The sequence below is a fragment of the Manis pentadactyla genome, chromosome 2 (genome assembly GCF_030020395.1).
Source record: "Manis pentadactyla isolate mManPen7 chromosome 2, mManPen7.hap1, whole genome shotgun sequence".
Lineage (NCBI taxonomy): Eukaryota > Metazoa > Chordata > Mammalia > Pholidota > Manidae > Manis > Manis pentadactyla.
This window is the reverse complement of record NC_080020.1, coordinates 223,158,632-223,184,782: the sequence shown is the minus strand read 5'-3', so window position 1 is coordinate 223,184,782 and position 26,151 is coordinate 223,158,632. Positions and strand designations below refer to the sequence as shown.

The 26,151-nt window shown below is 38.1% G+C and overlaps 2 protein-coding genes across 3 annotated transcripts in view; one reads left to right on the top strand and one right to left on the bottom strand.

Moving 5' to 3' along the window:
• The window catches only part of RAD51AP2 (RAD51 associated protein 2), a 29,970-nt gene extending 15,244 nt beyond the window's left edge, over positions 1-14,726 (bottom strand). The window contains exons 1-2 of the transcript XR_008995945.1: positions 13,733-14,726; positions 12,831-13,024 (exon numbers count right to left, since the gene is read on the bottom strand). The gene's annotated coding sequence lies outside the window, so the exon portion shown is untranslated. The remainder of the gene's footprint in view (positions 1-12,830; positions 13,025-13,732) is intronic.
• A 199-nt stretch (positions 14,727-14,925) lies between these two features.
• Positions 14,926-26,151, top strand: part of VSNL1 (visinin like 1) — a 96,917-nt gene continuing 85,691 nt past the window's right edge. Inside the window, exon 1 of one of the 2 annotated variants that reach the window (XM_036881843.2) lies at positions 14,926-15,134. The gene's annotated coding sequence lies outside the window, so the exon portion shown is untranslated. Of the gene's footprint in view, positions 15,135-15,486; positions 15,787-26,151 lie in introns of those variants that run through there. The other variant, XM_036881842.2, reaches the window with a different exon arrangement.

The window sequence follows — 26,151 nt, the reverse complement described above, 5'->3', positions numbered from 1 at the left end:
TGTCACTTCTACAGGGCTGGTGGCTATTGGCTAGGTGCTGGGATTAGGGGGGCGAGGGGTGATTGGGCTTCAGGTGGCGCCGGCGGGAACCGAGGACCCGGAAGAGAAGCAGGAATTTCGCCATCTTATGGGTGGGGGCCCTTCAGTTTGCAGTCATGAATGCATAAATATGTATGTGTCTTTCTGTTGACTAGCCTGCTTACATAGAAATGTAATGGCAATACCATCTTCTCTACTTTTACTCTCCAACTCCTCTTTGCCAGAATAAATGAAAAAAAAAGAAAGACAAGTATTTTAACTTCTGCGTGACATTGAAGAAAAGACCTCTTCATTGGCTGTGATTTATAAATTAATTGCCTCAAGCTATAATTAATCATCCCGGAAGTACCGATACAAGTTCAAACTATTAGGAATGTCAATACAGAAACAAAATATGCCAGTTTAAACTCCAAAAGGAAAGTTTTGTGTTTGCAGGAAAGTTTGGTACTAGGGACAAACAAGTAGAAGGCTAGAAACAGAATTGTGGTATCATTCACCATTAACTCTGTCTTCAGCCCTTGTCCTCTTGTACAGACCCACAGTAAGATCATAAGGGTTTGCATAGAGTCAAAACTGTTTTAAGTACACTGCTCATAAATATGCCATCACTGAATTTTTCAGAGGCTTCATAGAATTACAAGACTATGTACAGTATCTTTTAAATTTTTTTTAAAGTATTCAAATTCTGGCAGGAAAACAACCTTAAAATTCAGGGTATTTCAACAAATTTTGTTTCTATTGCTTTTTATGAATGAATACTATAAATTTGAATAAATGTAAACTGAAATCATACTAAGAACTTGAAAGTGGAGAATAATGTCTAGAAATCTATTGAGAGGCAACATAGAGAGCAGTGAAGAACATAAGATTATGGACTCTGTATTCTGGCAGACCTACTCACGCTTCCATTATCTACGTCTTTATCTGAATGTGTATTCATTTTGTGATGATTCATTGTGATAAACATTTATGAATGGTATCACTTTATGTATGCCTTATTTCTATTAATAGAGAAAAAGAAGAAAGAAGAAGAGAGGAAGCAAGGAAGGAATGAAGGGAAGGAGGGAGGGAGGGAGGGCGAAGGAAGATGGATGGATGAATAGGTTCTGGAACTAAACTGCCTGGATTTGAATCCTGGTTCCACAGCTTACTATCTGTGTGATTCGGGGTAAATTCCTTAACCCTCTGTGCCTCAATTCTCTGAACTGTAAAATGAAGATGATTATAATGGTACCTGCCTCCTGGGTGGTTATGGGACTTTATGAGTTAATATATGTAAAACATGTACAACAGTGCCTTACACACAGCAAGCTCTGCATAAGTATTACAATTTTTAGTAGTAACCATTTTTAGTAGTAACCCATTCACTTCTGTGACCATTCTAGAATGAGAATCCTTAGGCCAACTCTAAAGAAAATCATTGAAATGTATTTCCCAACTTCTTCCAGACTTTTCATTGATTTGTCAAATTTGTTTCAACAAAGTTAATTTTTCATTGTTTTCCCCCATATGGAAAAACTCTAGGAAATAACTCAATATCATTTTTGTCTCTAGATTTAATATAAAAGGAAAAGAGATATAATATATCCCCTTGGATATTTCCAAATATATTAAACAACTTCACTAATATATATGGCTATCACTCTGCTTTTCAAATACACTATTAAGTCTACTTTTTAAAGTGTCTGTTATATATATTTATTCATTAATTCTCATTTAAGAATAATTAACCATATATCCTGATTTTTTAGCATCAGCTGTCATAATTTACAGTTTTTAAAAAATGACTTTATTAAATATAGCCAAATAAGACCCTCATTACTAAGGGCTCAAAGGCATTTACTCTGGAAACCAGTTTTGACTCAATGAAACAGTCATTTAGTACTGTGTAACTTTATTCAATATTGTATCAGGTGCCATACAAAGAAGTTATGACACAGACACAAGGCATTAACAATAAAAAACATTTAATAACTATACAAAAGGTTAAAAGGCTTGTATGTTATTTTAAATAGATTATATAAATAATATATGCTTGTGGTTCAAAAGAATTGAGTTATTAAGGTTTGGAGTAGGCTTAAAGGCATCATAGAGAATACTTACGATTTGGATACAAGCAGAATAGCAGAATATATTGCAGATACAGAATATGAACAAAGGCATCGACACAAGAGTAAGATATATTTGGACAATAGCATGTAGACAAGTGTATTTGAGAATGTTTTTGGGAGGAGGTAAAAGAAGGTAGGCAGGAAACAAACTGAGGCCAAGGGTGTTCAGAACCTGAATGCCAGGCTAAAAAAGGTAGACAACTAAATTTGTCGATTTGCTTCAGAAGAAAGATATATACTAAAATAGCATTTTAGAACAAATTCATCCAGCAGCCAACATTTAGGATAAACAGAAAACAAGTTGGAGCAAAGGCCATTCCTAACAGAAATTAGTTAAGAGGCCATTGCCACATGACCAGAAATGTTAAGGACCTAAATGTGAGGATCAACCATAGGAAAGGAAAGGAAAAAGCAAGTAGGAATAATATTTTAAAAGAAATTATCATTAGAATTTAATTATCTCTGTGCTGTTGTGGGAATAAGGAATCAGTAACAGTTCCAACATTTCAAAGCTAGACGATTAGGAAAATAGAGATACCATGAATGGATGAAGGATATGGAGTGGCTGTTCTCATTTGAGAATTGATAAGGATAAAGGTGAGGAGTTTGGATTTAGGCATATTGCCTTGAAGAAACTGGTAGACTTACTGCACTAGACTTTTAATTGGAAAAGCAAAAATGGAGCTTGGGAAGAGGCAACAAATGCAGAATACTTTGTCACCATGTGTATTAAAATGTGTTGGCATGTTTGTGAAAGACATAAATACCAGAACTGTGTATTCCCAGAAACGTCTTGCTGCTGTTACTGTGTTCTAACTATACATGGTAACAAGCAAAACAATATAATTTATACACTGTGCTATTTATATGTACTATCAATGACATGTGTGGGCATAGAAACCTCTTAACTCTCAATGGAAATTAAACCTCATCTTTTTTTACCAGCATGATTGGCTTGGTTTTAAAACATGATTTCGAAGTATGATCCCTGCTTTAATGCAGTCTGATTTTGACTGCATTGTAAGCTGACAGAATTTTTACCAGGATATGTAATCATCAAAATGCTTTTAAGCAGTAATTCTTTGAAGATACTTATTGTTTAATATGGTAAGCTTTAGTATTCTTATTTTGGAATTACTTCCGCAAAAATTAGAGCGAGTGGCAAAGAATCTTTAAGTCAACAGCACATGGATTTCAGTGTTACCTGCATATAGACAATCACTCTCAAAATATAAAAATATATGACATTTCCCTTAGAAAGTATAAAAGGGAAAACTATTTAAACTTTTGCAAATACCTTGAAAAGGTCCAAAGAAGTTACCAAATAAACAAAGAAAAAGAATGAAGTCTAGCACAACTTTCATTTTTCATTACTAAAAAGAAAAAAAAAAGACAACTATATAAGGAAGAATGTAAACATATTTCTTGGCTTGCAAATGATTACTCTGGTTGCCAAAAGATGATTCAGTTCCAGTGTCTAATGGCAACTGTAAAAACTGTTGCCCAGTCAAATAAACCTAGAAACTCCCTTTTGTCAAGTCTAATTTCTTCTTTCTTTCATAAATCAAATCTAATTTCTTCTTTCTATGAACACGGTATTTATAGAAATTAACTTAAACATGAAGTCACTTTTTATTTAAATAGTTTTATAATATATTCCACCATATCTAGTAAAAACCTATATTGAATAATAATAAATATAAATACCTGCTGGAAAATGTCAAATTCTCTCTTTAAAATCAGTATAAGAAAAAAGCTAACCTTTTCAAACAATATGGCTTCTCTCTCACTAACCAACTTTACATTTCCCTGTATGTCCCCGGAAGATGACTGGTTAGCCAGAGACGGGTAAGATTCCTCAAGGGAGGAACAACCTAAGACAGGCACAGTCGCAGGGGGGCCATCAGGTGAGAAATTGGGGATCAACAGAGGTGAGGCTTAGAACCTCACTCCCCCTGTTCTGAGAGAAATCTTCTGCATCCGTGGATGTTTTATTGCCCTTGTCTAGCTTGGATTAACACATAGTCTACAGGCACACACCTGATCATCTACATTTGCTCTCTTACAGCACCAAACTATGTTTTCTACCTTTATCTTACATCTTCCTACCACTTCAGCATTTTATTAAAAATAATAATAATAATAATAATAATAAAGGGAGAAATGTGGGATCCACATATAAATCAAGTATAAAAATCAAACGAATATTGAAAAAAAAAACTGAAATATCTGCAAACAGTGCAATCTGGAAAGCCACAGAATCGTATCGTTGATGTTTTTTTGACTCACTCATTTGTTTGAAAACAATTAAGAAACAAAGCTCGCATTTAATGGTTACTCCAATTCAGTAATATAGTTCATGTATGAACTAATACGTGCACTTACTGACTATATTTCATGGTTTGCAAAGCTTCACTGTCTTAATTTTAAATGTAAAATCTCCAAGTGGTCACACAGAATAACAAAATGGAAATAATTCAAGTTTGTGTCTTTATCTTTATCATCACTGTGCTCTCCTTGTGTTTCGAGTATCTGTCTGGCAGAGCTTGGAGACCCTCAGACAATCCCAAGCCATTACAAATTTACTCTTCAAAATCACTCTCCAAAGCTAAGAGTCTTGGTGTGTCAGAGTTGACTGTATAACTGAGGGTCCTCTGAATTAACTTCCATGCGGAGTACAAAGTTCATTAAATATTATGATAATATGAAGCTTACAAATAAACTACCATAATTCAACAGTTAAAAAAAAAATCAGTATAAGAACAACTGTTTTTCATTGTTTTGGGCTCTGTAAACAGGAAATTATGTGTCACCTACTATACCAATTATGAAACAAATTTATTTATTAAATTATACCTTTATCCTCATGATATACTCTCAAACAAGGACAACCTCTCCACTCAACTCTTCCCTTAATGGTATCTCTACTTTCCTAATCATCTAGGCTCGAAACCTTGGAATCATTGCTGATTCCTTACCCCCATGACAGGACAGCAGTAATCAAATTTATTAAGTCATAAAAATAATTTTCCCAATTACCAGAATTTCCAACTGAATTTTAATTCTACTAGATAGTAAAATCACAGAAAAATAAATCACTGAGAATGAAAACTAAAGAGAAAGAGGAAATAAATCAACCAAGTAACTACTGAGCTCTACTATCAATCAGGAGCTAGGCATTTTGAGTGGTACAAAGAAAGCACATAGTTTCTGTGCAAATTAGGTTTACAATATAGTGAGTTATTAAGATCTAAAAGGAAAACTATATGTTTTGTCATATTTCATTGATTACTTTATTCATCTGCAGTCTACTAGAAAGTGAAAAGAAGGAAATACCATTCTGGAAAAGATAATCAGGGAAGTCTTCATGGTTGAACAAGACCTTGAAGAATAAGTAGGAAACATTACAGTTATCCAAATTCAGCACTGCACTATAATCTGACTCTTTGATGGAAAAGTGCTAATCCATTGTAAAAGTCCTCATTTGGGGATACAAATTAGTGAGTTGGGAGATCTCTGATAAGATTTTTGTCCTGCTCAGGCTCTTTCAAAAGATTCTGTTCTACTCTAAATTCAGCCTTAAGGTATGGTCAGAAATCACTGTCACTGTCTATTATTTGCCCCAGTCCCAGTTTACCCCACAGAAAAGCATCACCATAACCAGAAAAGGGTATAATTTTCCTCTCTGAAGGAAAAAGATTTTGTCATAGATCCAAGGAGATTTGCCTTTGGTGTACTCTCCACTCATTCATACTATCTGAGTAAAATGCACCACCAAGAAGCAATGTGATTCTTTCTACGGGAGGGGCAAAAAAGAGGAAAGAAAGAATCAGAGAAGGAAATGAAAAGCACACTAACTTGACAGCAGTAGAGACATCATATCTTAACTGTTTTAATGTTCATGGATAAGGCTTTCTTAATTAGTTTTAAAGTGACCCTACAGGTTATTTCAACAGCTGCTCAAGAGATACAGACTCTTCAGATGAACACTGGTAGTTTCTAAAGACATAAATAGAGTAGGTTACTGAATTATTTCCTCTGGACCAAAGTGGAAAATTGTTCACACAGCTTTTGGGATAGAAAGAAGACAAGGATAAATAGTAGCATTAATAGTCCATTCTCTTAGATTAATAGATTTATTAGCTCCTAAGAAGAAAGAGCTTCAATCTATTTAGAAGTATTTATAAAGGTCTATTTTTAGAAATGCATGGGAATTCATAAAGACCAAAGAATGAATTTTAGTTTTCTCAAAACTTTCTTAATCCATTGGATTCAAACTGCTTTCAAAATGACCATGATCTCATGTCTCAATTACTTATTTTTCAAGTAGTACAGTGATGTATGGAAATTTTAACATTTCCAGGTAACAGGATTTTAATAGAATATGACCTCTATAGATTTAATCTTTGGGTCCTATCTATTCGTGAATGACCCTGAAGGTTATAATGACAGTAATACATCATTTTGCTAAAGCACAAATGTGAATCTTATACAACTATGAAGCTGGTGCTTGTAATTGATAACTAAATTAGTAAGTCTAGTCAACTGATTACCCATATCTGCAGACCAATAAAGCTTTGCTGTCCATATTTATTGTCTCAATACTCTATAAATGGATTATTAACTCCTTAGAAAGGCCAAATTATAATGCCTTTTTAAATCCTAGAATGGTATCCATATATTGGTAATCAGGAAGGTATTAGGACATATCTCTCATGGATATCATGGGCCTATAATATATTAAAGATGCAATACTATTAATCTGTTATTTAGTCTTATTTTTCATCCAATCCATAATCAACATGTTTGAACTTCTAATATGATACTAACAGTTTGTATAACCAGAATCTATTAAGGCCTATGGTCAACAAATGTTTCTGAAAACATTATATGTACTGTGAACCTATAATTTCTCTAAAAAGTAAAGTCTATTAAAAAAATTGTATTGCCAAAGTGTTATGTAATTCTAACTTCAAAATACTGTTCAACATTACAATGTTATTAATACTCAATTTTATTGTAAGATCTATAAACTAGCCTGGGAAATCTTAAACAGAATTTGTATTACTTCTAGCAGGAGTACTGTGATCAATGTATCTAGTTTGATTTTCATGAGCAACATGAAAGGTCTCCTAGGAAATTATTTTAAATGAACTCAAAACCAAAACTATGAATTTAATTTAGTTTTCACTTGGAAGAAACTGGCTCATTATCATCTTAGATGCAAATTAGCACAATTAACTTACCACCAGAATTTTGTGGATGTTCAATATCTTGAATTGTTGAACTATAGAGTCCTTCTTTTAGGTAGAGTTTTAATCTTTCTACATTTATAAATGAAATTAAGTCATGAAGAGAGGTTAAGGATTTTTCCAACACCACATATAATAAATAGCAGAATTCATTCTTGAATCCAGGTCTCTTAAATCAAAGTCCAGTGATTTTCACACACAAAAAAAAGTATGTCTATTTGTTGGGGAAAAAAACCCTTTATTTTCTATTATCTCATTGCCAGAATATTGTTTACTGTGAACCTAATTGCACAATGCTGTACTTAAACGCGTATAATAATCCTCTGTGTTAATTTCCTAGGACTTCTGCAACAAGATATCATGGGGTGGGTAGGATGGGTGGCTTAAAACAACAATTTATTCTCCCACCGTTCTGGAGGCCAGAAGCCTGGAATCAAGGTTTCACAAGGGTTGGTTCTTTCTGAGGCTCAGAGGAAGAATCTGCTCTACGCCTTCCTTGATTCTAGCTCTTTGTGGCTGCTGTTAATACCTGATACTCTTTGGCTTGTACATAACTTCAATCTCTGCCTCTAAATTTACCGTATCAGTCTAAAATAATAAAGCAAACTATGTCTCAATCACTAAGTATCAGTGGGGACTCAGAAATTCTGCTACAGATAATCAACTAATTAAAATATTTCTGTCTTTGTTATATTTCAAGCAATTTGAATATAGGTAGATTCCTTGATGGCTCTGAGATTTGGGGAAAAATGTAAAAGTAATAAGTGCTTTAATAAACACATAGTTTATAGCTTTAATGTAAAAAGTTCTATGGGATTATACTATGGACAGCTAATGGATGCTCAACGCACTTTTTCTTTGTGTTCTTAATGTACTCTGGTTTTCTAAGTTGTGGAAAACAAAGTGAGGCATTTTAACTTTAAATAGTTAAAATTTGTCTTTTTTAACTCTGAAAGTCAAAACAACATAACTCACTTTCTTCCTAGATTATAAGCTACCACTGCATGTTCTTGTCATGCCAAACAAGAATCTGAAACTGAGAAAGATGGAAAATAAGCAGAGCATTTTGTCAGTATCAGAGAATAGTCGCTGAAAAAAAAAAAAAGATTGCTGAGTTGCGTCTAGTTCCACCACATTAAAGCCACGTAACTTTAGAAAGCATTATAATTTGCCCTTTTTAAGGAGATAATCTCATCTGTAAAATGAGGATAATGTATCTGGGGATCAAACAATACAAGAATTGTAAAATCTTTTAAGAGCTATAAAATACAAGATATTTTATCATAGTTTTATGCTTACAATTTATGCATGTCTAGAAAAACAAAGAACAATAGAATAAAGGAACCGAAAACCAGTTAGTTTATGAGTGATTTTGAGTATGCCAAATGTGGATTATTTGCAAAATAGTTCAATGAAGGTGGAAGACACTCATACAGAAATGTTACAAAATTTCTTTATATCAGAGTTAGGAACTCTAAATTCAGTCAAAGGCCATATATTAGTCAAAACAGTTGAAGAGTTTTGTTCCTAACCAATGTAATATATTCATTTTGTCTTTTGGAATGAAAAGCAGACAACATAAAGCCTTGACTTAATAATTAATAGACAAATTGCCATTTTACAGTATCTTATGTTTAATTAGAGCTTCATATCATATAAAATATTATCATATACACTATCTCAGTTAATCTTCACAACAATCCCATAAACTGTCTACTATGTGCTAAGAAGGGAAAGATTCTTCTGTTAGGAGATAATATTTCAGCTGAACTTGAGGGATTTATAGAAATCTCCCAAGCACAGGAAAGAAGGATTTCCCAAGAAGAAAGAAAGAGCATATGCAAAAGCACAAAGAAGTAAAAGTACAGCTCACAGTGTGATAGTGCAAAGGACACTAAAAGATGTGGTAGGAGATTGGGCTGGAGGAGTAAGCCAAAGCCAAACAATGAAGGGTCTTTAGTGCTATGTTAAGAAATTTTTATTTTTATTGTTCAAAGTGAGAAACCACTTAATGGTTTTATTCAAGGGAGAGATGTGATTTTGTTTGAGTTTTTGTGATACTTACGAGAATGAAAAAGAGCAGGTCCAGGAGTGAGATGAAAGGCTGAGCTAATCCAGTAGCAGTAAAGGACGAATTCGAGAGATATTCAGGAAATGGAATTCATAGGACTGATTAATGGTTTGATAGGGAATGAGAGAGATGGAGGAAGGTGATATCCAAGGTTCTGATCTAGAGGACTAGGTTGAGAGCTGGCACCTTCGAAGTCCTAGAGAGCACAGGTGGGAGGAGGTGGAGGGACAGAGGTGATAATTATTTTGTAGATGTTGAGTCTGAGGTATCTGTAAGAAATTCACATGAAGATGTTCTGCAGGGAGCTGTAAATAGGGAATTGGAAAAGAGAAATATCTGGATTTAAGATTATCAATGGTCATTCATTCTCAAACACCCCCACTTTAGGACGGTAAAATAAACTTCAAGAAGAAATTTTGTTAGAACAGCAAAAAAATCTGGGAGTCTTCTGTTTCTTTTCTCCTTTAGGCAGGAGATGGCAATGCAGAATGCTGGGAAAGGTACACTTCGTTGTGGGCCTCTTTCCTTCCTTCCCTGCAACGCCCTGCAAAAACAGATGCTTGGTGGTTAAGGCAGACATGCAGCAGTCTACCACATGGGGGGAGATTCTGAATATATGACTGAGGGCTTAGCTTTCTCAAAGGAAATGGGAGACTACTGAAGAGAAATTATGTGATCACAGTATTCACAACGTTTATCTTGCATAGCTATATTAGGTGGATAAAAAGGCAGTAATTTATAGAGGATGAATCATAACATTAATTAGAAGGGGGTGAAGAAGGAGAAATTGAAGCTAACTGAAGAACGCATCTGGAGATAATACTAATACATACATTGCTTCAGTTTCCTCCTCACCTGTAAAACGGGTTATACTAGTACCTCTCTCATACATAATCAGGGTTGTTTAATGTGAAATGGCATACAGCATATAAAGTGCTTAGCACACTGCCTGGCACAAAGCAGGTGCTCAATAGGTATCTGCTAAATGAATAATGAATGAGACTTAAGAGAATTTAACCTGATTCCACTATAAAACACCACCATTAGTTACTCAAGCTCTTTTTTTTTTCATCTTTTTAAAAATCAGTGCAATCCATCCTTCCAAAACTACATTCTGAAAAAAATCAAAGATTTTCAATGGTCATCGTTCTCTTCTTGAACCTCCTTAGGATGGTAGAATGAACTTTAAAAGGGGAATATGATAAGAACACTAAAAAATGCAGGGGCCCCCTATTTGTTTCCTTCATGAAATAGGTGAAAATACAAACCCAATTAAGGAAATCTTTTGTTTTTGGTGACTGCCTCAGAGAAGGTGTAGAATTTATTTTTATTTTGCCTTAAATTTTATGCTAAGATTCTCTAAGTTTCAGAGATTCATTAAAAATGGAAATGAGCAATATTAAAGAAAATGGAGATTGAAGGAAGAAACAAGTCCACAAGATCTGCTTTAGGCAAGAAGGGCTTTTGAAAACCCTTCAGGATCAGAAGTTTTCCCTCCAAAGTACAGAAGTTCCAGAATATGAAATCCATGATTATAGCTGCAGTGGCTATTCACACAATTAAAAAAGAATACAGCCTAGCATAAAGAACTACTTAAAAATCATTGAAGAAAAGAAATAGGGGTGATATACAGTCCAGTTCTACTATCATCCATTCTTTTGTGTTGTCAGTAACAAAAATGGTGAACATTTCCAACTTAAGAGCACTGCTAGGAATCCACAGGTTAGGCCCAAATGTGGAAGAGAGAAAAGAATAAAGCATCTTCTATTCTTAAGGCTGTAGACCACCTGCATTTGCTATGACCATTTCTAAGACCCCAAGAAACTTCCAGGAAACTCAAAGCCTTCACAATAATTCACTTGGCAAGGACTTATGAAACTTTTATTGTGACTTTTTCAAATTTTAAGGGAAACTGGTGGCACAACTAAGAGTGAGGTTTCAAACTCAATTTAGATTTGATCATGAATTACAGAGATAAATGAGGGGTGGACTGGGAGAACTGACCAATGGAATCCATTCAAACTAGAACCTTTTAATCCCACATATGTATAGAAAGGCATAGAACTCTCCCACTTAATTGCATGGGAATCATTCCTTCATGGCCTTGCATTTTTCCACTTATTTTAGAAAATCATATAGAAGGAATATAAACGTATACAATGAAACACTTCATGTGTTAGAAAAACTGCTGCACAGTCTTATTCTCCACAATGATAACTTCCTGTTTGACTTTATAGGAAGTTATTATATTTTGTTAGTCTCTCCATGTATGTTTTTAAATGGGATTAAAAAATTCAGGACAAACATAATTATCTTACATATGTATCTCCTCTATAAGGATTAATACCCTTTGCTTTTTAAAATAAAGACACTTTACCCATATAAGAAAATTACTATCATTATTCTGTGTGAATTTAAATGAATATAAATCCATTTTTCCAATTCCTCTTTTCATTTTCTCATGTTGACTTTCGAACACTTAATTTTTCTTCTAATTTCCTAAATGTCCCTGTGGGTAAAATGAAGGTTCCTGTGGCCAGGATTCTCACCTGGCCCTGATTGGCTAGCTCACTACACCTGTGTGAGCAATACGTTTTTATGGACTGTATATAAAGAGCTCCACCCAGTGCTCTAGGCGACATGGTGGCACGGCTACAAGGCTGCAGGGGAGCAGAGCAGAGGCTGGAGTGGTGGCAGGGCCAAGGACAGAGGCTGAGATGGCTGCAGGGGTAGAGCAGCCCAGAGGCAGAGGCTGGCTTGCTGCAGGTAGACACGCTCTGAATGGACGGGATTCTAATGATTGACTGGCCACCATGGAAATAAAGTTGGGTATAACCCTTTCACCCCAAGAACGTTCTACTCTCATTTCTTTGGTCTCATTGAATCCATAGTGAACCTGTCTGGAGCTGAAACATACTGGCAAGACAGTCCCCATGCCTTACATTCCACCATGCTTGGTTCTACTTTGTACACAAGATACCTAATATTAAATTGTAAATAATACCATGAGCTCACAGGACTACAAGCTTAGACCTGTTACACTATTGGCATTTTGTGCTTTTATTGTTATTCTCAGTTTACAACTTGTCCATACCACCATTAAAGTGGATTGAAGTATTAAATGAAGTTGTGTATACTTAAAAAGTCATTTTTTGTTTTGCTTGTTTGAATCTGGGAAGGAGTGAGGTAGAAATAGTTCGTTTCGGAAAATAATATAATTTGCAGCTGAGGAAAGGAAAATGGCTCCTCAGTTGCCTCTGGGCAAGTGAGGATTCTACCAGGTACTCCAGGAAAACACACCTCTTCCCCGCTCCACCATAGCACCTTCCTCCCCTCCTCATCCTTTTCTCAACTTACCCAGCCCCAAAAATCTCCAGAGTGGGAAAGCTCACAGTACCGTCGGTCCGCAGTGTTGCGGACTGGGCTTTAAGTAATGGGACAACTGCTACAGCTGATGGCGTTCTTCACTCAAAACGGTGCAATGTCCCAGCGTGCCTAGCAGAGCAGTGCACCTCTGCTCCTTGGTGACCACCAGTGACTTGTGCAAATGCCTGAATAAGGAAAGAAAGAGAGGGCTCATTTATGTTTTAGTCTCCCTACCACATTCCTCTTTTAAAGTTCATTCTACCATCTTAAAAGGGGAACTGCTTTTCTGTAATTTAAACGATAACATTCCTTCAGTGTCTTTTAAAATCAGCTTGCCTCCTGTGACTTCGTGCTTCATATAAAACTCGACTAGAAGACATCTCAAAAAAATTGTTTTAAGAAACACAGTATTAGAGCTTAAGAAGATAAAGCTGCATTAATAGTTGGAGATTAAAAATGAAGATATTAAGGACGCCAAACAACCCTTCAGTACAAATAGAACTTAAACAAAACAGCCTACCCCATTAGACAAGACTGCTTTACAGAAGCACATGTATCTAAGTCAAATATCGCCACAATAAAACACGTTTTAAAGTATGTGTTCATTTTTTCCTAAACTCAAGTCAAAGTTAGTTAAAACAAAACATTGCCACGAAAGAGACCTCCAAGGCGCAATCACTAGGTACGCCTCTTCCAGGCAGAAATGGCTTTATGACCCCTTGGGTGATGCAGATGGCAGTGCGGAAACCGTTCTTGAGAGAGGAACCAGAGAGCCCAGCGCAAAATGCTTTAAGGGGGAAATCGACAAAACACGGGAAATCACTTTGAAAGCTTTGGAGGCTGTCTCCATAGCCAACCAAAGTGACTTGGGCAGAACTGACTTTTGCCCCCACCTCAGCCGAAGAAACAGAGGAAATTGGCCGGGTTAGCCCGGCTGCGCAGTGCGCACTGCGGCCCGGGAGCGCAGGGCTGGCGCAGCCAGACTCGGAACGTGCTCGGCTGCGGCAGGGCCGCCCGGGCCGAGCGCCCAGCTCCGCGCGGCTCCGCATTCCGGGTTTCCGCGGTCACCAGCATTCAGGCGCAGAGCCCCGCGGAGAGCGGACCCCAGCGAGCAGTGCCTGGGGAGTCCCGAGAGCGCTCTTGCACCCCTCACTTCGTCTCTTTCCCCAGGCGACTGGCCTATCGGGAAGGGCGTTCCTGGGCTTCGGGCGGGCCGGTTTGGCCTGAAGCTGCGCCTTAGGCGTCACCGCGGGGGACTTGTCTGGTGGAGTTTCTCCTAGCTTTCGCTTAAGTACGCTCCAGTTCTCCCAAGCGGGAGCTCCCCGCCCCGCCTCGGCCACCTTGCAGCTAGGAGCAGCTCTCCCAGGGTAAGGGAGATTCGTCAGGAGGTGCTTTCGGTGTCCTCAGAATCCAGAGGTTAACCCTGCAGTTTTCCTGAACTGTTACGGTGTGTGAAGGCGCTTTGCAAATTGTAAAACTCTCTACTTCAAGTAAGCATTGATCTTCAGTGCACCCCCAGAACTCCACACCCTTGAAAATAAACTGCCACCTGAATTTAAACCTCAAGAGGGGTTTTGTTCACTACGTTTATCCCCAAAGCATAGGAACAGTAGTGCCTAACAGGAAGTGGGCGGACAATGCAAAATTGTTGAATGAATGAATGTACAAACCCTTGAGGAAACCGATCAGGTTGGGAGCACCTGGGAATTCTCCCTGCTTTCCTGGTAGGGAAATGACCAAACACCGTGCACTACTCCTTGCCAAGTCTTCTAGGCTTTGGCAGTACAGTGAAGAGCGGGAGAGGGCTAGCAAACGTGTGCGGCCTTCAAGGACACAAAAGGGGGCTTTATAAATCACTTGGTCCAAGCCCCCAACCCTGGATTGCAAGAGTGGTTCATCCCCGCCCGTCCCCTTCCCCCCACCCTCATCCTACCCAAAGCATATTCAGTAAACATTAAGCGCATACAGAGGCACTTATGAAATGTTTGTTGATGGTTATCGTGATTTGCGCAAGGTCACACACACAGAGCAAGAAGCCTCCGACCCAGCTCCCTTCAACACACGTTTGTCCAACCGCGCTAGACCAGGGCCGGCCCGGGTCTGGGGTATTGGAAGGCCCGGGCGGCCAGTACTCCCAGTCTCAGAGCCTCAGAGGAAATGGCCCACGCCAAGTGCCCACCATTCAGGGCTTTTTCACAGTGAGCCCGGCAGACGTGCTCACAGCTTGCTGAGACCGCTTCCTTCTGAGAAAAGGATTTCTGCAGTTTTCGCCTTCACTTTGCAGCCTGACAAAGGGTGAGCCGGGCTCTCTATGGCTGAGAGCGGCGGGAAATGCAGGCTCCACGTGTCCCATCTCTGCCCTCAGCCTTTCGTCACCAGACTTGGTAACCGCTGGCCGTGGTGAGCCCGACTCGCTCTTCTTAGAACCCGTCCAGGTGCAGGCAGCACGGGTAGCCAGGCTGCCTTTTCCTATCTACTTTCCTTTTGAGTTTCCGCTAAAATCTGGAGACCTGGAATCCACCCGCGGAAACTCCGAGCCCCTCCATCTGAGCATGCGCCGATGCCGGGCGGCTTTTGGTCACTGGCTCCCGAGCTCTCCAAGCTGGGGCTGCGGAGTTGGAGGAGGAGGGAGGAGGTGAAAAGGAAGGGGGTGCCTGGGGAGGCGGAGGCTCGCGCGCCTGCGCATCCAGCTCCAGGGACCCTAGGTTTTCTATGGGATTCCCAATCTGCAGTAGAGATTTACCCGAGATTGTTGCGGCGGTGGCTGGGCTTGCAAGGCGCGATCCAAAAGGGATTTAAGCAGCCTAGAGCTCCAGAGAAAATAAGAGCGCCAGAGAACCGCACGCAGACGCAGCTTAACCTTTTGTCCGAATTACGTACATATATATTTAACTGAACTGTTGAGTTTTATCATTTTCGTTAAGTGACCGTGCGCAGCGCTCTGACTGTAAGTGGAAAATACAACCTTCGTTGCATGTGTAGTGCAGCCAATTGTCTGGGAGATGCTTTAGCTATTGTCACATACTTTGCTTTGCATAAATGCCTCCAAATGCATGGTGACAATTGCTTTGGTTAATGCTGGCGATCGGAATGTGTTGTTCGTCCACGGGGTACTTTTTAGAATAATGGGGGTGGGGGAAGGGGGACTGTTTATATGCAGTGTGTTTGGGGGATTGACTTGGGCTCCATTTAAGAAAGGTGAAGCAGAGGTGCTTTTTAAATTTTAGTCTATAAATAAGTGGATTTCCTTACACAGATCTAAGTAGCAAATTGGCCAGTTGTGAAGTTTTCCGGTTGCTGATAAAACTATTGAGCGGTGGCAGTCAAGTACCAACCTGTCAGCCGTGCGGTTGGTGCACCATTTTTCTCACCGTGGAAGAGCAGCGAAGGTGTTTGCTAAGTGAAATTGAGTGAGCAAGATGGTGTGGCAATCAGGGTTGGTTTCCAGGCGGGATGTTAGTGTTCAGAACCACGGAGCTACGCGCAAAATAAGCACATTTCTAAGTATTTAGAAATGAGTAGATAATTTTTCGTTTTTGATTTTTCATCACTATGGTGAATGGGCAGAAAAAGGAAAAATGTTCAACCGCGTAGTCACCCATCTATTCTGAACAGTCTGAGACAGAGTCTGTGAATGGGAACTGTCAGACTTAAACTAGTTACCTGCCTTCACATCCCGTGTTCGCATTCTGGAATGCAGGGGTGAGAAATGTATACCCAGATGTGTTACATTTGGTAGTGTTTCTTTAAGGGAGAAAAGGTCGTTTTGTGTTTTGAGTTAAAATGGGTTGTCCCTTGCCCAGAAACTGGAGAAGGGTCTTTGCAAGGTCAAACCCCCTGTGGAAATCAGGGGCACTGGTGATAAGGGAGGGAGGAAACTGCGATGCTCCCTGCGAGTTCTCCGCACTGCATGGATCAGTGCCCTGTGAGATTCGAGAGTGGGAATCCATTTTTCTAGAGTTGTCCTCCTGACCATATTTTGGAGACTAAAATGAAATGGAAATAATAGTGGGTGTAGAAAACACAAGTGTATATACTGTGTGTCACATCCCACTTGAAAACAAGAGCAGCAAGAGAGTTGTATTTCTACATATTAACCTAAACATTTTTAAGGAATTTCAGGTTGAGACAGATTAAAAATGAAAGTCTTGTGAAAACATATTTTATCCTCAGGACCATCTGAACTGCCTCCCTGTGTGTGTGGCGGGGCAGGTGTGGTCCTGCACGGTTGAACACCTCATTCATGAGTGCACTCTGATTAAGCTTGCGTGTTTAATAACCCCAGAAAATGCTGCACGGAAGCAGGTTGGTAGAATGGCATGAGGCTGGCAGACAAGAGAAGAGCATGGCCAGCGTGTGCTGGATTTCCTTGGGAAAAGCAGATCCAGTTTCTGGGATGAAATGAAATCAATTTTCACCCAAATAGGGCAGATCATTATAGTGTTCTTTGGCCCTTTAGTCAGTCAAGTAGTTGGAACCCCTCAAAGGAATTATAATTTATTTAAATGGATGAAATTTGAAATGGAAAATTCGAGAACACCCTCTCCTTGGAAACCCAAAATGTAAATCATACTGCCTTTGCTATTCCTCCCTTCCTTACTCCAGGGCTGAAGAACCAATCATTTGTCATAACTGAGCCATATTCTTGTCATCACTAAGAGTTGGGATCAGCTCCATGAATGGTGCAGGTGTTGCCCTGCATTGATAAATGGGAAGTGGGGCAGGAAGGGGAAATCTGGTACTGAAACTCAAAGGCGTTGGCACTCATAGGCTGACGGTTATGCAGGGTCACGTTAGCTAGCAGAAACCTTCTAAAGTATCTACTGCAAACTTTTTGTTTTACAGATGAGAAAACTGAGGCCCAGGGTCTTGGAACTAGGGAAAAGTCAATCAACTTCTAGTCTATGAAATAAACAATTAAAACATGGTGATGAGTGGAAATGTTCCCTTCTGTCTACACTTTTAGCATCCTCAGAAGCCTTCAAATATAATACTGCTTCCCAGCACATCTTTTGAGAGAGTCTCAAGGGTTCCTTTTTACTCCATAGCACTTCTCTGCCTTGTAAGGTGTCTCTCTTTTCCATTGCTTCTCACCTCTAATACACCCACCTCATTGGCTGTTAGATCTGGCCCTCCTCGCCTTTTCTGCATCTCAGTCAAATTTCTTTGAAATCCTTGGAGATTTTTGAAAGAACTGACGAGTCTGTCAGACTCTTCAGCTCCTGTCTGAGGACTGCCTAGGCCCATCTCCATCCTCACCCTGCTCTAATTCCTCAGGAAATCCAGCCTTTAGAGACACTGCTGGCACCATCCTCACTCTTCTGCTGTCTTACCTCTTCCCAAACAGCTGCAGCTGCAGGGACTGGGACCTAGTGGAGTGAGGAAGACGCAGTGTAAACACCCAGTGGGCTCTGCCAGCTCTCTTCTGGCTCCTAGAAGGCAGAACCCACATCCAAGATGCCTGCCAGTCTCCAACCTTCATAGAAATCCTCCAGATGAAGCTACCCACAGAGAAAGGGGGTTGGGGACTGAGGAAGGAGGCTTCAGTGATTCAACCTGAAGGGGGCGCTAAGTGGGGGGAGGCAGTACAGCTTTTTAAGCCCTTAGAGCTTTTAAAGCCCTTGCACATTTTTTTCTTGCACGGCTTCCTTCTCTGTCTTGCTGGACAGGGACAGCAAAGCAGGCAGTAATACTGGCCTAATTGGACCTTTTTCTCTTTCCTCCTTTCCTTCTCCTTTCTTCTTACTTGCTTTCTGTATTTCTCCCTCATTTTCTCCCTTTCTTCCATAAAAATTTCCTGAATGCTTATACAGTAAAGCTCCAGGCCTTCTTATTCTTTCTCCAAAAAATTGATCTCCCAGGCCTTCAGAAAGATAAGTATTACACCACAAATGTCCACTTTGGGGAAATGCCAGGAATTCTTACCTGAAAAGGCTGAGGCATTAGGAGAGGCTTGAGGAAGATAAGAGTCTGAGTTTCTTATTTGAAGGCTTAGCTGAATACCCTTGGAAGCTATTGAAGAAGCGGAAGCAAGGTGGTGAGTTTCTTAACATATTCACCAATTTAAAATTTAATTTAACCCTTCCCCTCATGGAAAACTTTACTGAATTGGGATGAGGTCTGTCTTGGATAGGGTCTTCTTCACATAATAAATGCCCTTGGGTCAGATGTCACCTGGTCTTGCTATCCCATTCTGAAACAGTCGTGTCCAGGCTATTCTGAACACTAAGTAGCCCATGCAGAAATCAGAAAATTGTAGCTGCTAAGTGCCCTGCTTTGATGTGTTATGCTGTGAATCTCATTCTGCATTAGTATACCATGATTGGAAATGTCATCCTCAGCAAGCCATAGGTTTTTGACTGGGGTTGCATATAGATATATCTTCCAAACATTGCTGAGGATCTCCCTGGGGAGTTTCCTAGAATGACAGTATAACATCAATACCAATGAGTGTTTTCCTAATTCACAAGAGCAGTATGTTTTAGTGTCATCCTATAGGTCTTTTTCTTTGTATTGAGTGATTGCTATGCTATGCTCCTAAAATTAGTGATGATTTGGGAAGATAAGAAGATTCTTCTTACAGAAAGGATCACATTTGGTTTCAATATGGTTGAAATTGACAATCCATCTCAGTTACATTTAGTAGATACAAATATATTCATTTTCCTAAAGTATCATACATTACTAATATAAATTAATAAATAATTGATATTTCTACTATCCCAGTGGTTAATTCACATAATTAATAGAGTATATGTGCTGGATGGCACCCATATAAATTACCTAATCCATCTCCCAATACATAAAAGGTACAGTATATTAAGGAACATTTTTCTCTTAAAGACATATCTACAATATGAAAGCATAGTTCCAAAGGGTAACGATTTTAATAATCTTTTATATTTCCACAATACCTGTACAATATTTTATAGTACTCTATGTTTGTCTATTAAATATTTGTTCTAATAAGAATAAGTTGCATGTTCCTTGTTAAGTATATAAAGAAATTAAATCATTTATACAAAAGCATATGCACATTTATACTAAAATGCATATGCTTTAAGTTTCTGTACTAAAAAAGCAAAGTTAGACCAAAGATTATTCTATAATTTATTTTCAGTAAAGATATGAAAGTACTATATTAATACCTTTGAATGCTTTTCAATCCACTTACATAAGTATCCTCCCTTTAAACTCTTAATAAGTAAAAGTATAAATTATTTTTAGTATTTACAATAATTGCTATTAATAAGTCAAAGAGGGAATTTGAACCTAGACTGTGGTGGCTGCATTTACCATTATTTAGATCATGATTCTCTTGAGCTATGGAATTATTTTAACATGTTCACACTGTGAAGGGACCACAACACTGCATTTCTTATTTACAGTTTGTTTCTAAAGATAACTTATGCTCTCTTAAGTGAATCAAAATAGTTTGAGTAACCTGATTCATTGAGAATTTCTCAAATGGGGATCTTGGGGGTGCTTTAGGAACTACTTCATGAATTAAACAGAAATGAAATAGCAAATTACTAAAGAATCCTCAAAGAGGTTTGACACTTTAATAATAAGGTGCCTGTAACTACATTAAAGCGATGTTCTATATACCCTTGTCAGCTAACTTAAAGCATGCAAGTCGGCAGCTAATTTGTTATGATTCTCATGCTTTCTCTGGATTTCTCCACTGCTTAACTTCACTGCAGTTCTAACACAGATGACCTGCTGTGAAACCACCAGCTGTTTACTTTTTTTAAAAAACAATGCACTACATTTCTAACCATTTGTTGGATTATTTTTAGGTGAACAATCTATTTCCTTTTGTTCTAAATTACAATTAAGACTTGGAGTACTCTCATTCACCAAGTGGCCTATAAGTTCAATATGTCTAATACAATAATTGCTGAACTTTTTATAGAAATTAGGGCTCTCAATTAAAAAATTGCATTTTTATGAAATATTGCTCATAAAAGACAAAGTGTTAAAAAATCAGTTAAGTTTACTTGAAGTTATAGATGTACAGAATGAATCCAATTTTTCTTTTGCTTTTATAGGGACTTTTCTGAAAACAGAAATCTGTCACTTACATATATTTTTTTCTCTTTTGTTTTATCTCTTAGGCTCTGAAAGACTATGAACTTTTGAGGAGCTGAATGTAAATAGATTTTTTGCAAATCATTAACATGTTAAATGTGCTTTGGAGTCTGGGTGAATTTTTTCTAATGCAAACAACTAGACCTTATTTCCGTTGTTTCATATTTTAGAATGCTTAGGCAGCTGAGGATTTCTTAAAATAGTAGATCTGGTGCTGCAGGATTCTCTGGTGTTTTCTATTTTGCATTACTTCTATTTGTGATTTGCTTGTTTATTTCTAATTTCTTAAAACCCAATCTCAAATTATGAGTGAAATATCCCATTGGAGGCCCATTAAGCATGATCCAATAAAGTTGACAGGCTTATTAATATAATCTTTTTAATGTATCAAATAGTGCTTATAAGTCTGACTTTCAATTAGCAACTTCTATGTGTTCAAATTCTTGGCATTTGATGTTATAAGTTAATGCAAGACTATCAATTTCATTTATTCCAGAACTTGAAATGTTTTTTATTTTTATTCATAAGACCTTGGTGTTTGCTTTCTTGCTCATGTGTGAAATTTTATGAAAAATACAAAATTATGAAATAAGTTTATTCTATACAAAATTGTTAGTTTTTCCTTTAAATGTTTATAAAGGTATTCCTTCCTCTGAGTGAGATGAAAACCATCCATTTACTCTTTCCTCATTTTAGTTTGTGAATGAGAAAACTCCTTAGCCCTCAGTAAGGTTTCAATTGGCTCAAAATTATGAGAAGAAATATAAACAAGAGTTTTCAAGCTAGATAGACTTAGAAAAAATATCCAGTTCCACAGTTAACTAGGTCTATGACCTTGAATTATTGCTTGATCCCTCAGCCTCAGTTTCCATTTAAAATAATAATTTACAGAATTCTTGAAAAGAAAATAGAAGACTACATATGTAAAGAACATAATGTTTCATTATTGAAAATGTACAATAAATGATAGCTATCATTATCATTCCTTTCATCAGAAACAGTAGTTCATAAACCACTTTAGTCTCTAAGTTGCAGTAATCTCATGCACAGCTGAATCTCTAAATAAGGAACTATTAAGAGCATTTAGTTAACAGTGCTTAACCTACCTTGTAAAGCACATACAGATTGAGTAAATGTGCTAAGCACTGTGTAGTCACTGTGAAATCAACATTAAATAAGGTACAATCCCAGCCTTCAAGGAATTTATGCTTAAGGAGGAAGACAGACAGATACAAGTCAGCAAATCAAGTGAAATAAAAAGGTGGTATGAACCCAGAGAATAATTTCCAGAATGCCTCAGATTTCACATTTCCTTCATTCTTTAAGTGAATCCCCTTTCCATTATACAACCACTTTACCATCAGCACCCACCATGTAATACCAGTGTGTGACTGGCACAACAGAATATGGAACTAATAGGACTTATAAAGTTTGTTTCCTTTTTGGACACATTTTAATATCCTCTATTAATTATTTTTGACTGGACAGTAGTGCTCCCTTCTCCAGGGTTTCGCTTTTCATGGTTTAGGTTACCAAGGTTCAGGGGCTGGAAACAGCTGACCCTCCTCCTGTGGTAGCATCAGAAGATCGGTAATAGCCTGACGCTATGTCACAGTGCCTGCATCCTTCACATCCCTTCATCTAATCGCAGGCATTTTATCATCTCACATCACCACCAGAAGAGTGAGTCCAATGTAATAAGCAATTTTGAGAAAGAGAGGACACAGTCACATAATTTTTATACAGTATATTATAATTCTATTCTATTACTAGTTTTATTAATCTCTTTGCCAAATAAATTAAATTTTATCAAAGGTATGTATGTGTAGGAAAAAACAGGGTAAATCAGAGGATTCAGTACTATAACCAGTTTCAGGCATCCACTGGGAGTCTTGGAACATAGACCCCACAGAGAGGGGGCCGTCCTGCAGCTAAATAATGTGGCCCTTGGCTCCCACCCAAGTCTCCAGTGGGACTGAACTTCAATAAAAACATTCTAAGAATCCTGCCTTTTGGCTTAAATATTATATGATGATACTTCTATCCTTTAATATCTTCCAAAAAAGGAATTTCTCTCTGATATTCTCCCCTCACCTCCCTTATTATTCCAACTAATTTCATGACTAATACTTCAATGCGTATCTGTGGGAGGACTCTTATGCGATTTACTCTTTTATTCTTTCTCCCAGGGCTTTTATGATAAGGGAAATATACCTCCCAACTCCTCTTTCCTGCTGAACTGAAAACTTGTTTCCAGCCCCTACACACACAGCCACACACAGACACCCCATGCACACATACAGCACAAATCCAAAATGGCCTTACTGTCTTTCACCTCTTCTTTTTTACCCTCTTTCCCTTCTGCCTCTATTTCCTGCCCGATTTACAAGGGAATTTCAAGTATATTTCTTATCTGTGGTTAGAAAGGAACAACCTTTTCTCCTTTAAAACTCTACCGAAGTTGCACCTATATTTCGAGGCTCTTTTGAATAATAGGAGTCTTGGATGATTCACAGAAATGGGTAGGACTTTTGGTTCTAATTATTCTTAGAGGCCCATTGTCCTACTTGTGAAATGGGGATAAGATATTTACCTTATAGTGATGTTGAAGAATATATATATATATGCCACTCAAAAGAACTTAGCTCAGCGTAAAAAATATGTCCTCACCTCTAGACCTCTACCTTCCCTCCTGCTCATCCTCCTCAGTTTGAATATCACCATTTCTCCTAGTCTTGTGTTCTAAGTGTTTCACTCTTTCCAAGTAGATTTGCCTAACTTGCTGGTAGTTAAATAATAGCTAATACATACATATCCTGGGTAGCTTGGTGAGAGTGGGAAAGGTACACTAACTGCACCAATGTCCTAGCTTAGACCCATGTTCCTGAACCTATTTGGAAAAGTTTTTGCATTTATTTAAGACATCCTACCAAAGTTCCCGAAGCTTCATATGACGAATGTGCAGTTGATGAACAATCTTCCCCAATGCCAGTGCTTTGTAGTGCTCTTCATAAATAAAGTCAGAGGACATCTGCTACCCTTTGATTGTCTTCTGAGCCTTATCCTCTTCCCTTTGCCTTTTCCTCCATGCCCTGAGTGACACATTCCAATGACACACTTATTTCACTTTTGTGTCTCATGTAGAGCTGTCACCTGCACATCTTTTGTTCATCAAATAACACCAGATAAACGGCTGAAAGGGAGCCTTCGTGGTGCACACAATACCTATTGCAGAATATATTTGAGTCGGGATTAGCCCATCGGAACCTTCATCTGTTGAGTGTTTGTAGAAATGCACACTAATGCACTTTGGCCTGGAGCAGAGGACAGCTCTCAAGGCAGGGGTGAGGGAGAGATGCACGTACATACAGACACATACATACATACCTGATGTGTGCACAATGAGTTCAGTGTACTTTCATAGATTGTTTTACCTTTTTAAGTAAAATATTTAAGAGCAAATAGCCTTATAACAAATCAGTGCTTATGAGATGAAGTGGTTATTAAAAGGAAGACTTATTGAAAGTTTCCTCCTCAGTGGAGGGACAAAGGCAAAAGGCGCATGGTTTAAATTTGGTAGTAAGGAAATTTTAGACTTTGTTTCTTTAAGGAAATATTTCCAAGACACTGAGTTATTTCCCTTCAAAGTGTTTTGTGGAAACTTCTTTAAAGGGAAATAGCACTTCCTACATCCCACTGGTAGATATTCCCAGTGGACGTTTTCACTCTAAGTCCTGTTGTAAAGACCTCAGTATCTGTTTAGCTTTGCTTAACCTTACTTTTCCAAGGTTTGCTCAGTGAAATTTATGTTAAAAATACTTATTACCATCTCACTATAGTTCTGAAAATCCACTTGGAAAAGTTGCTTTAAAAGGACAAAGGCTGAATTACATATACATAAGTACATAACACTAGCAATCACTAGCTGTGTTTTAGGCATCACAGCTGTGCTGTAGTCATCTAAGTGTGAAGTCCTAGAAAAGTTCTTTAACTTTTCTGAGTTTAGTTTCCTCAAGTGAAGATAAATAAGGGATTACTTATCCTCTCTAGGTAGGAGTTATCGTGAGCTTGAGATAACTTTGAATATACTCTGTAGATTGTAGAGTGCCATGTAAGGGTAATAAATGTATTATTATTCAACTTTAGAATTTTAACTATCTTTGATTTTTAAAAAGAGATAACTTAAGAAATTAAGTAATAATTGCATACAAATTATTATGTCGAGATTATATCTGGTAAAATAAGTCCCCTCTCCCCTGCCCTCCCCAACATAAGCTCCTAGGATAAAATGGCAAGTATATGATAACTGTAACCAGGTCTTCACAGTTAAATTGAAAGAAAAAAATGATACTGAAGTCAAATAATTCTAGAGGGAAAATCTAACATGTTTACGGTCTGAGGTACATCTGTATCTTCTATATTTTTCTCAGGATTTCTCATCCTGTAGTTATAGAAGTTGAGCCCACAGCCACTTCTCAGTGAAGCTTGTCTCAATTTCTAGAAATTCTTGTGGAAATAAAGGCAGCCATGAGCATGCCATGTGTTTACTCTAGCAGAGAAGCTTCAGAAATAAGAATTTTATCCTGATGAGATAGAAAATTTCCATATGAATAAATGGGCCTTCCATTCGTGGAATCAGCATGTGTGCATAGATCTGCACAATATAAGGACAGTGAAACTGACAGGAGAAACAGAAGAGACCCATGTGTGCATGTGTCCAAAGCAAATCCATTTTGGACAAATTCCATGCCTGCTCACTGTAGGTTTCTTCTTATGTTCATTGGAAATCATTTCTAAAGAGCTGCCCACAGCTCTGATCATCAAAATCTGATTCTTCCTTAGGAATCCTTCCTAGTCATCCTGGCCAAGGGTTATCTATCCCTCAGTCTTCTTATCACATCCACACCTATATTAAAGTTGCCCATGTATGTGCCAGCTCTCCTATAAACCTGGATGTTCCTTGAAAGGAGATACCATGTCTGATAAATTTTTAAGTCCTATTTAGAGAGATGTACCACTGGAAGGCAGCAAAACATGAGTGGTAGCAAGCCCATGGTGCATTGCCCCATCAATAAATTATCAAGTTTGGAAATCTCCATCCAGGAGTTGTTAAGGAATCCACAAACACTTCAGAATAATAAGAAACAATGTTTGAACATCCAGCTCACAAAGAGTGTCGATGGCTCAGTTCACCAGCACCAGTCAAGTAAGACTTTGCCCA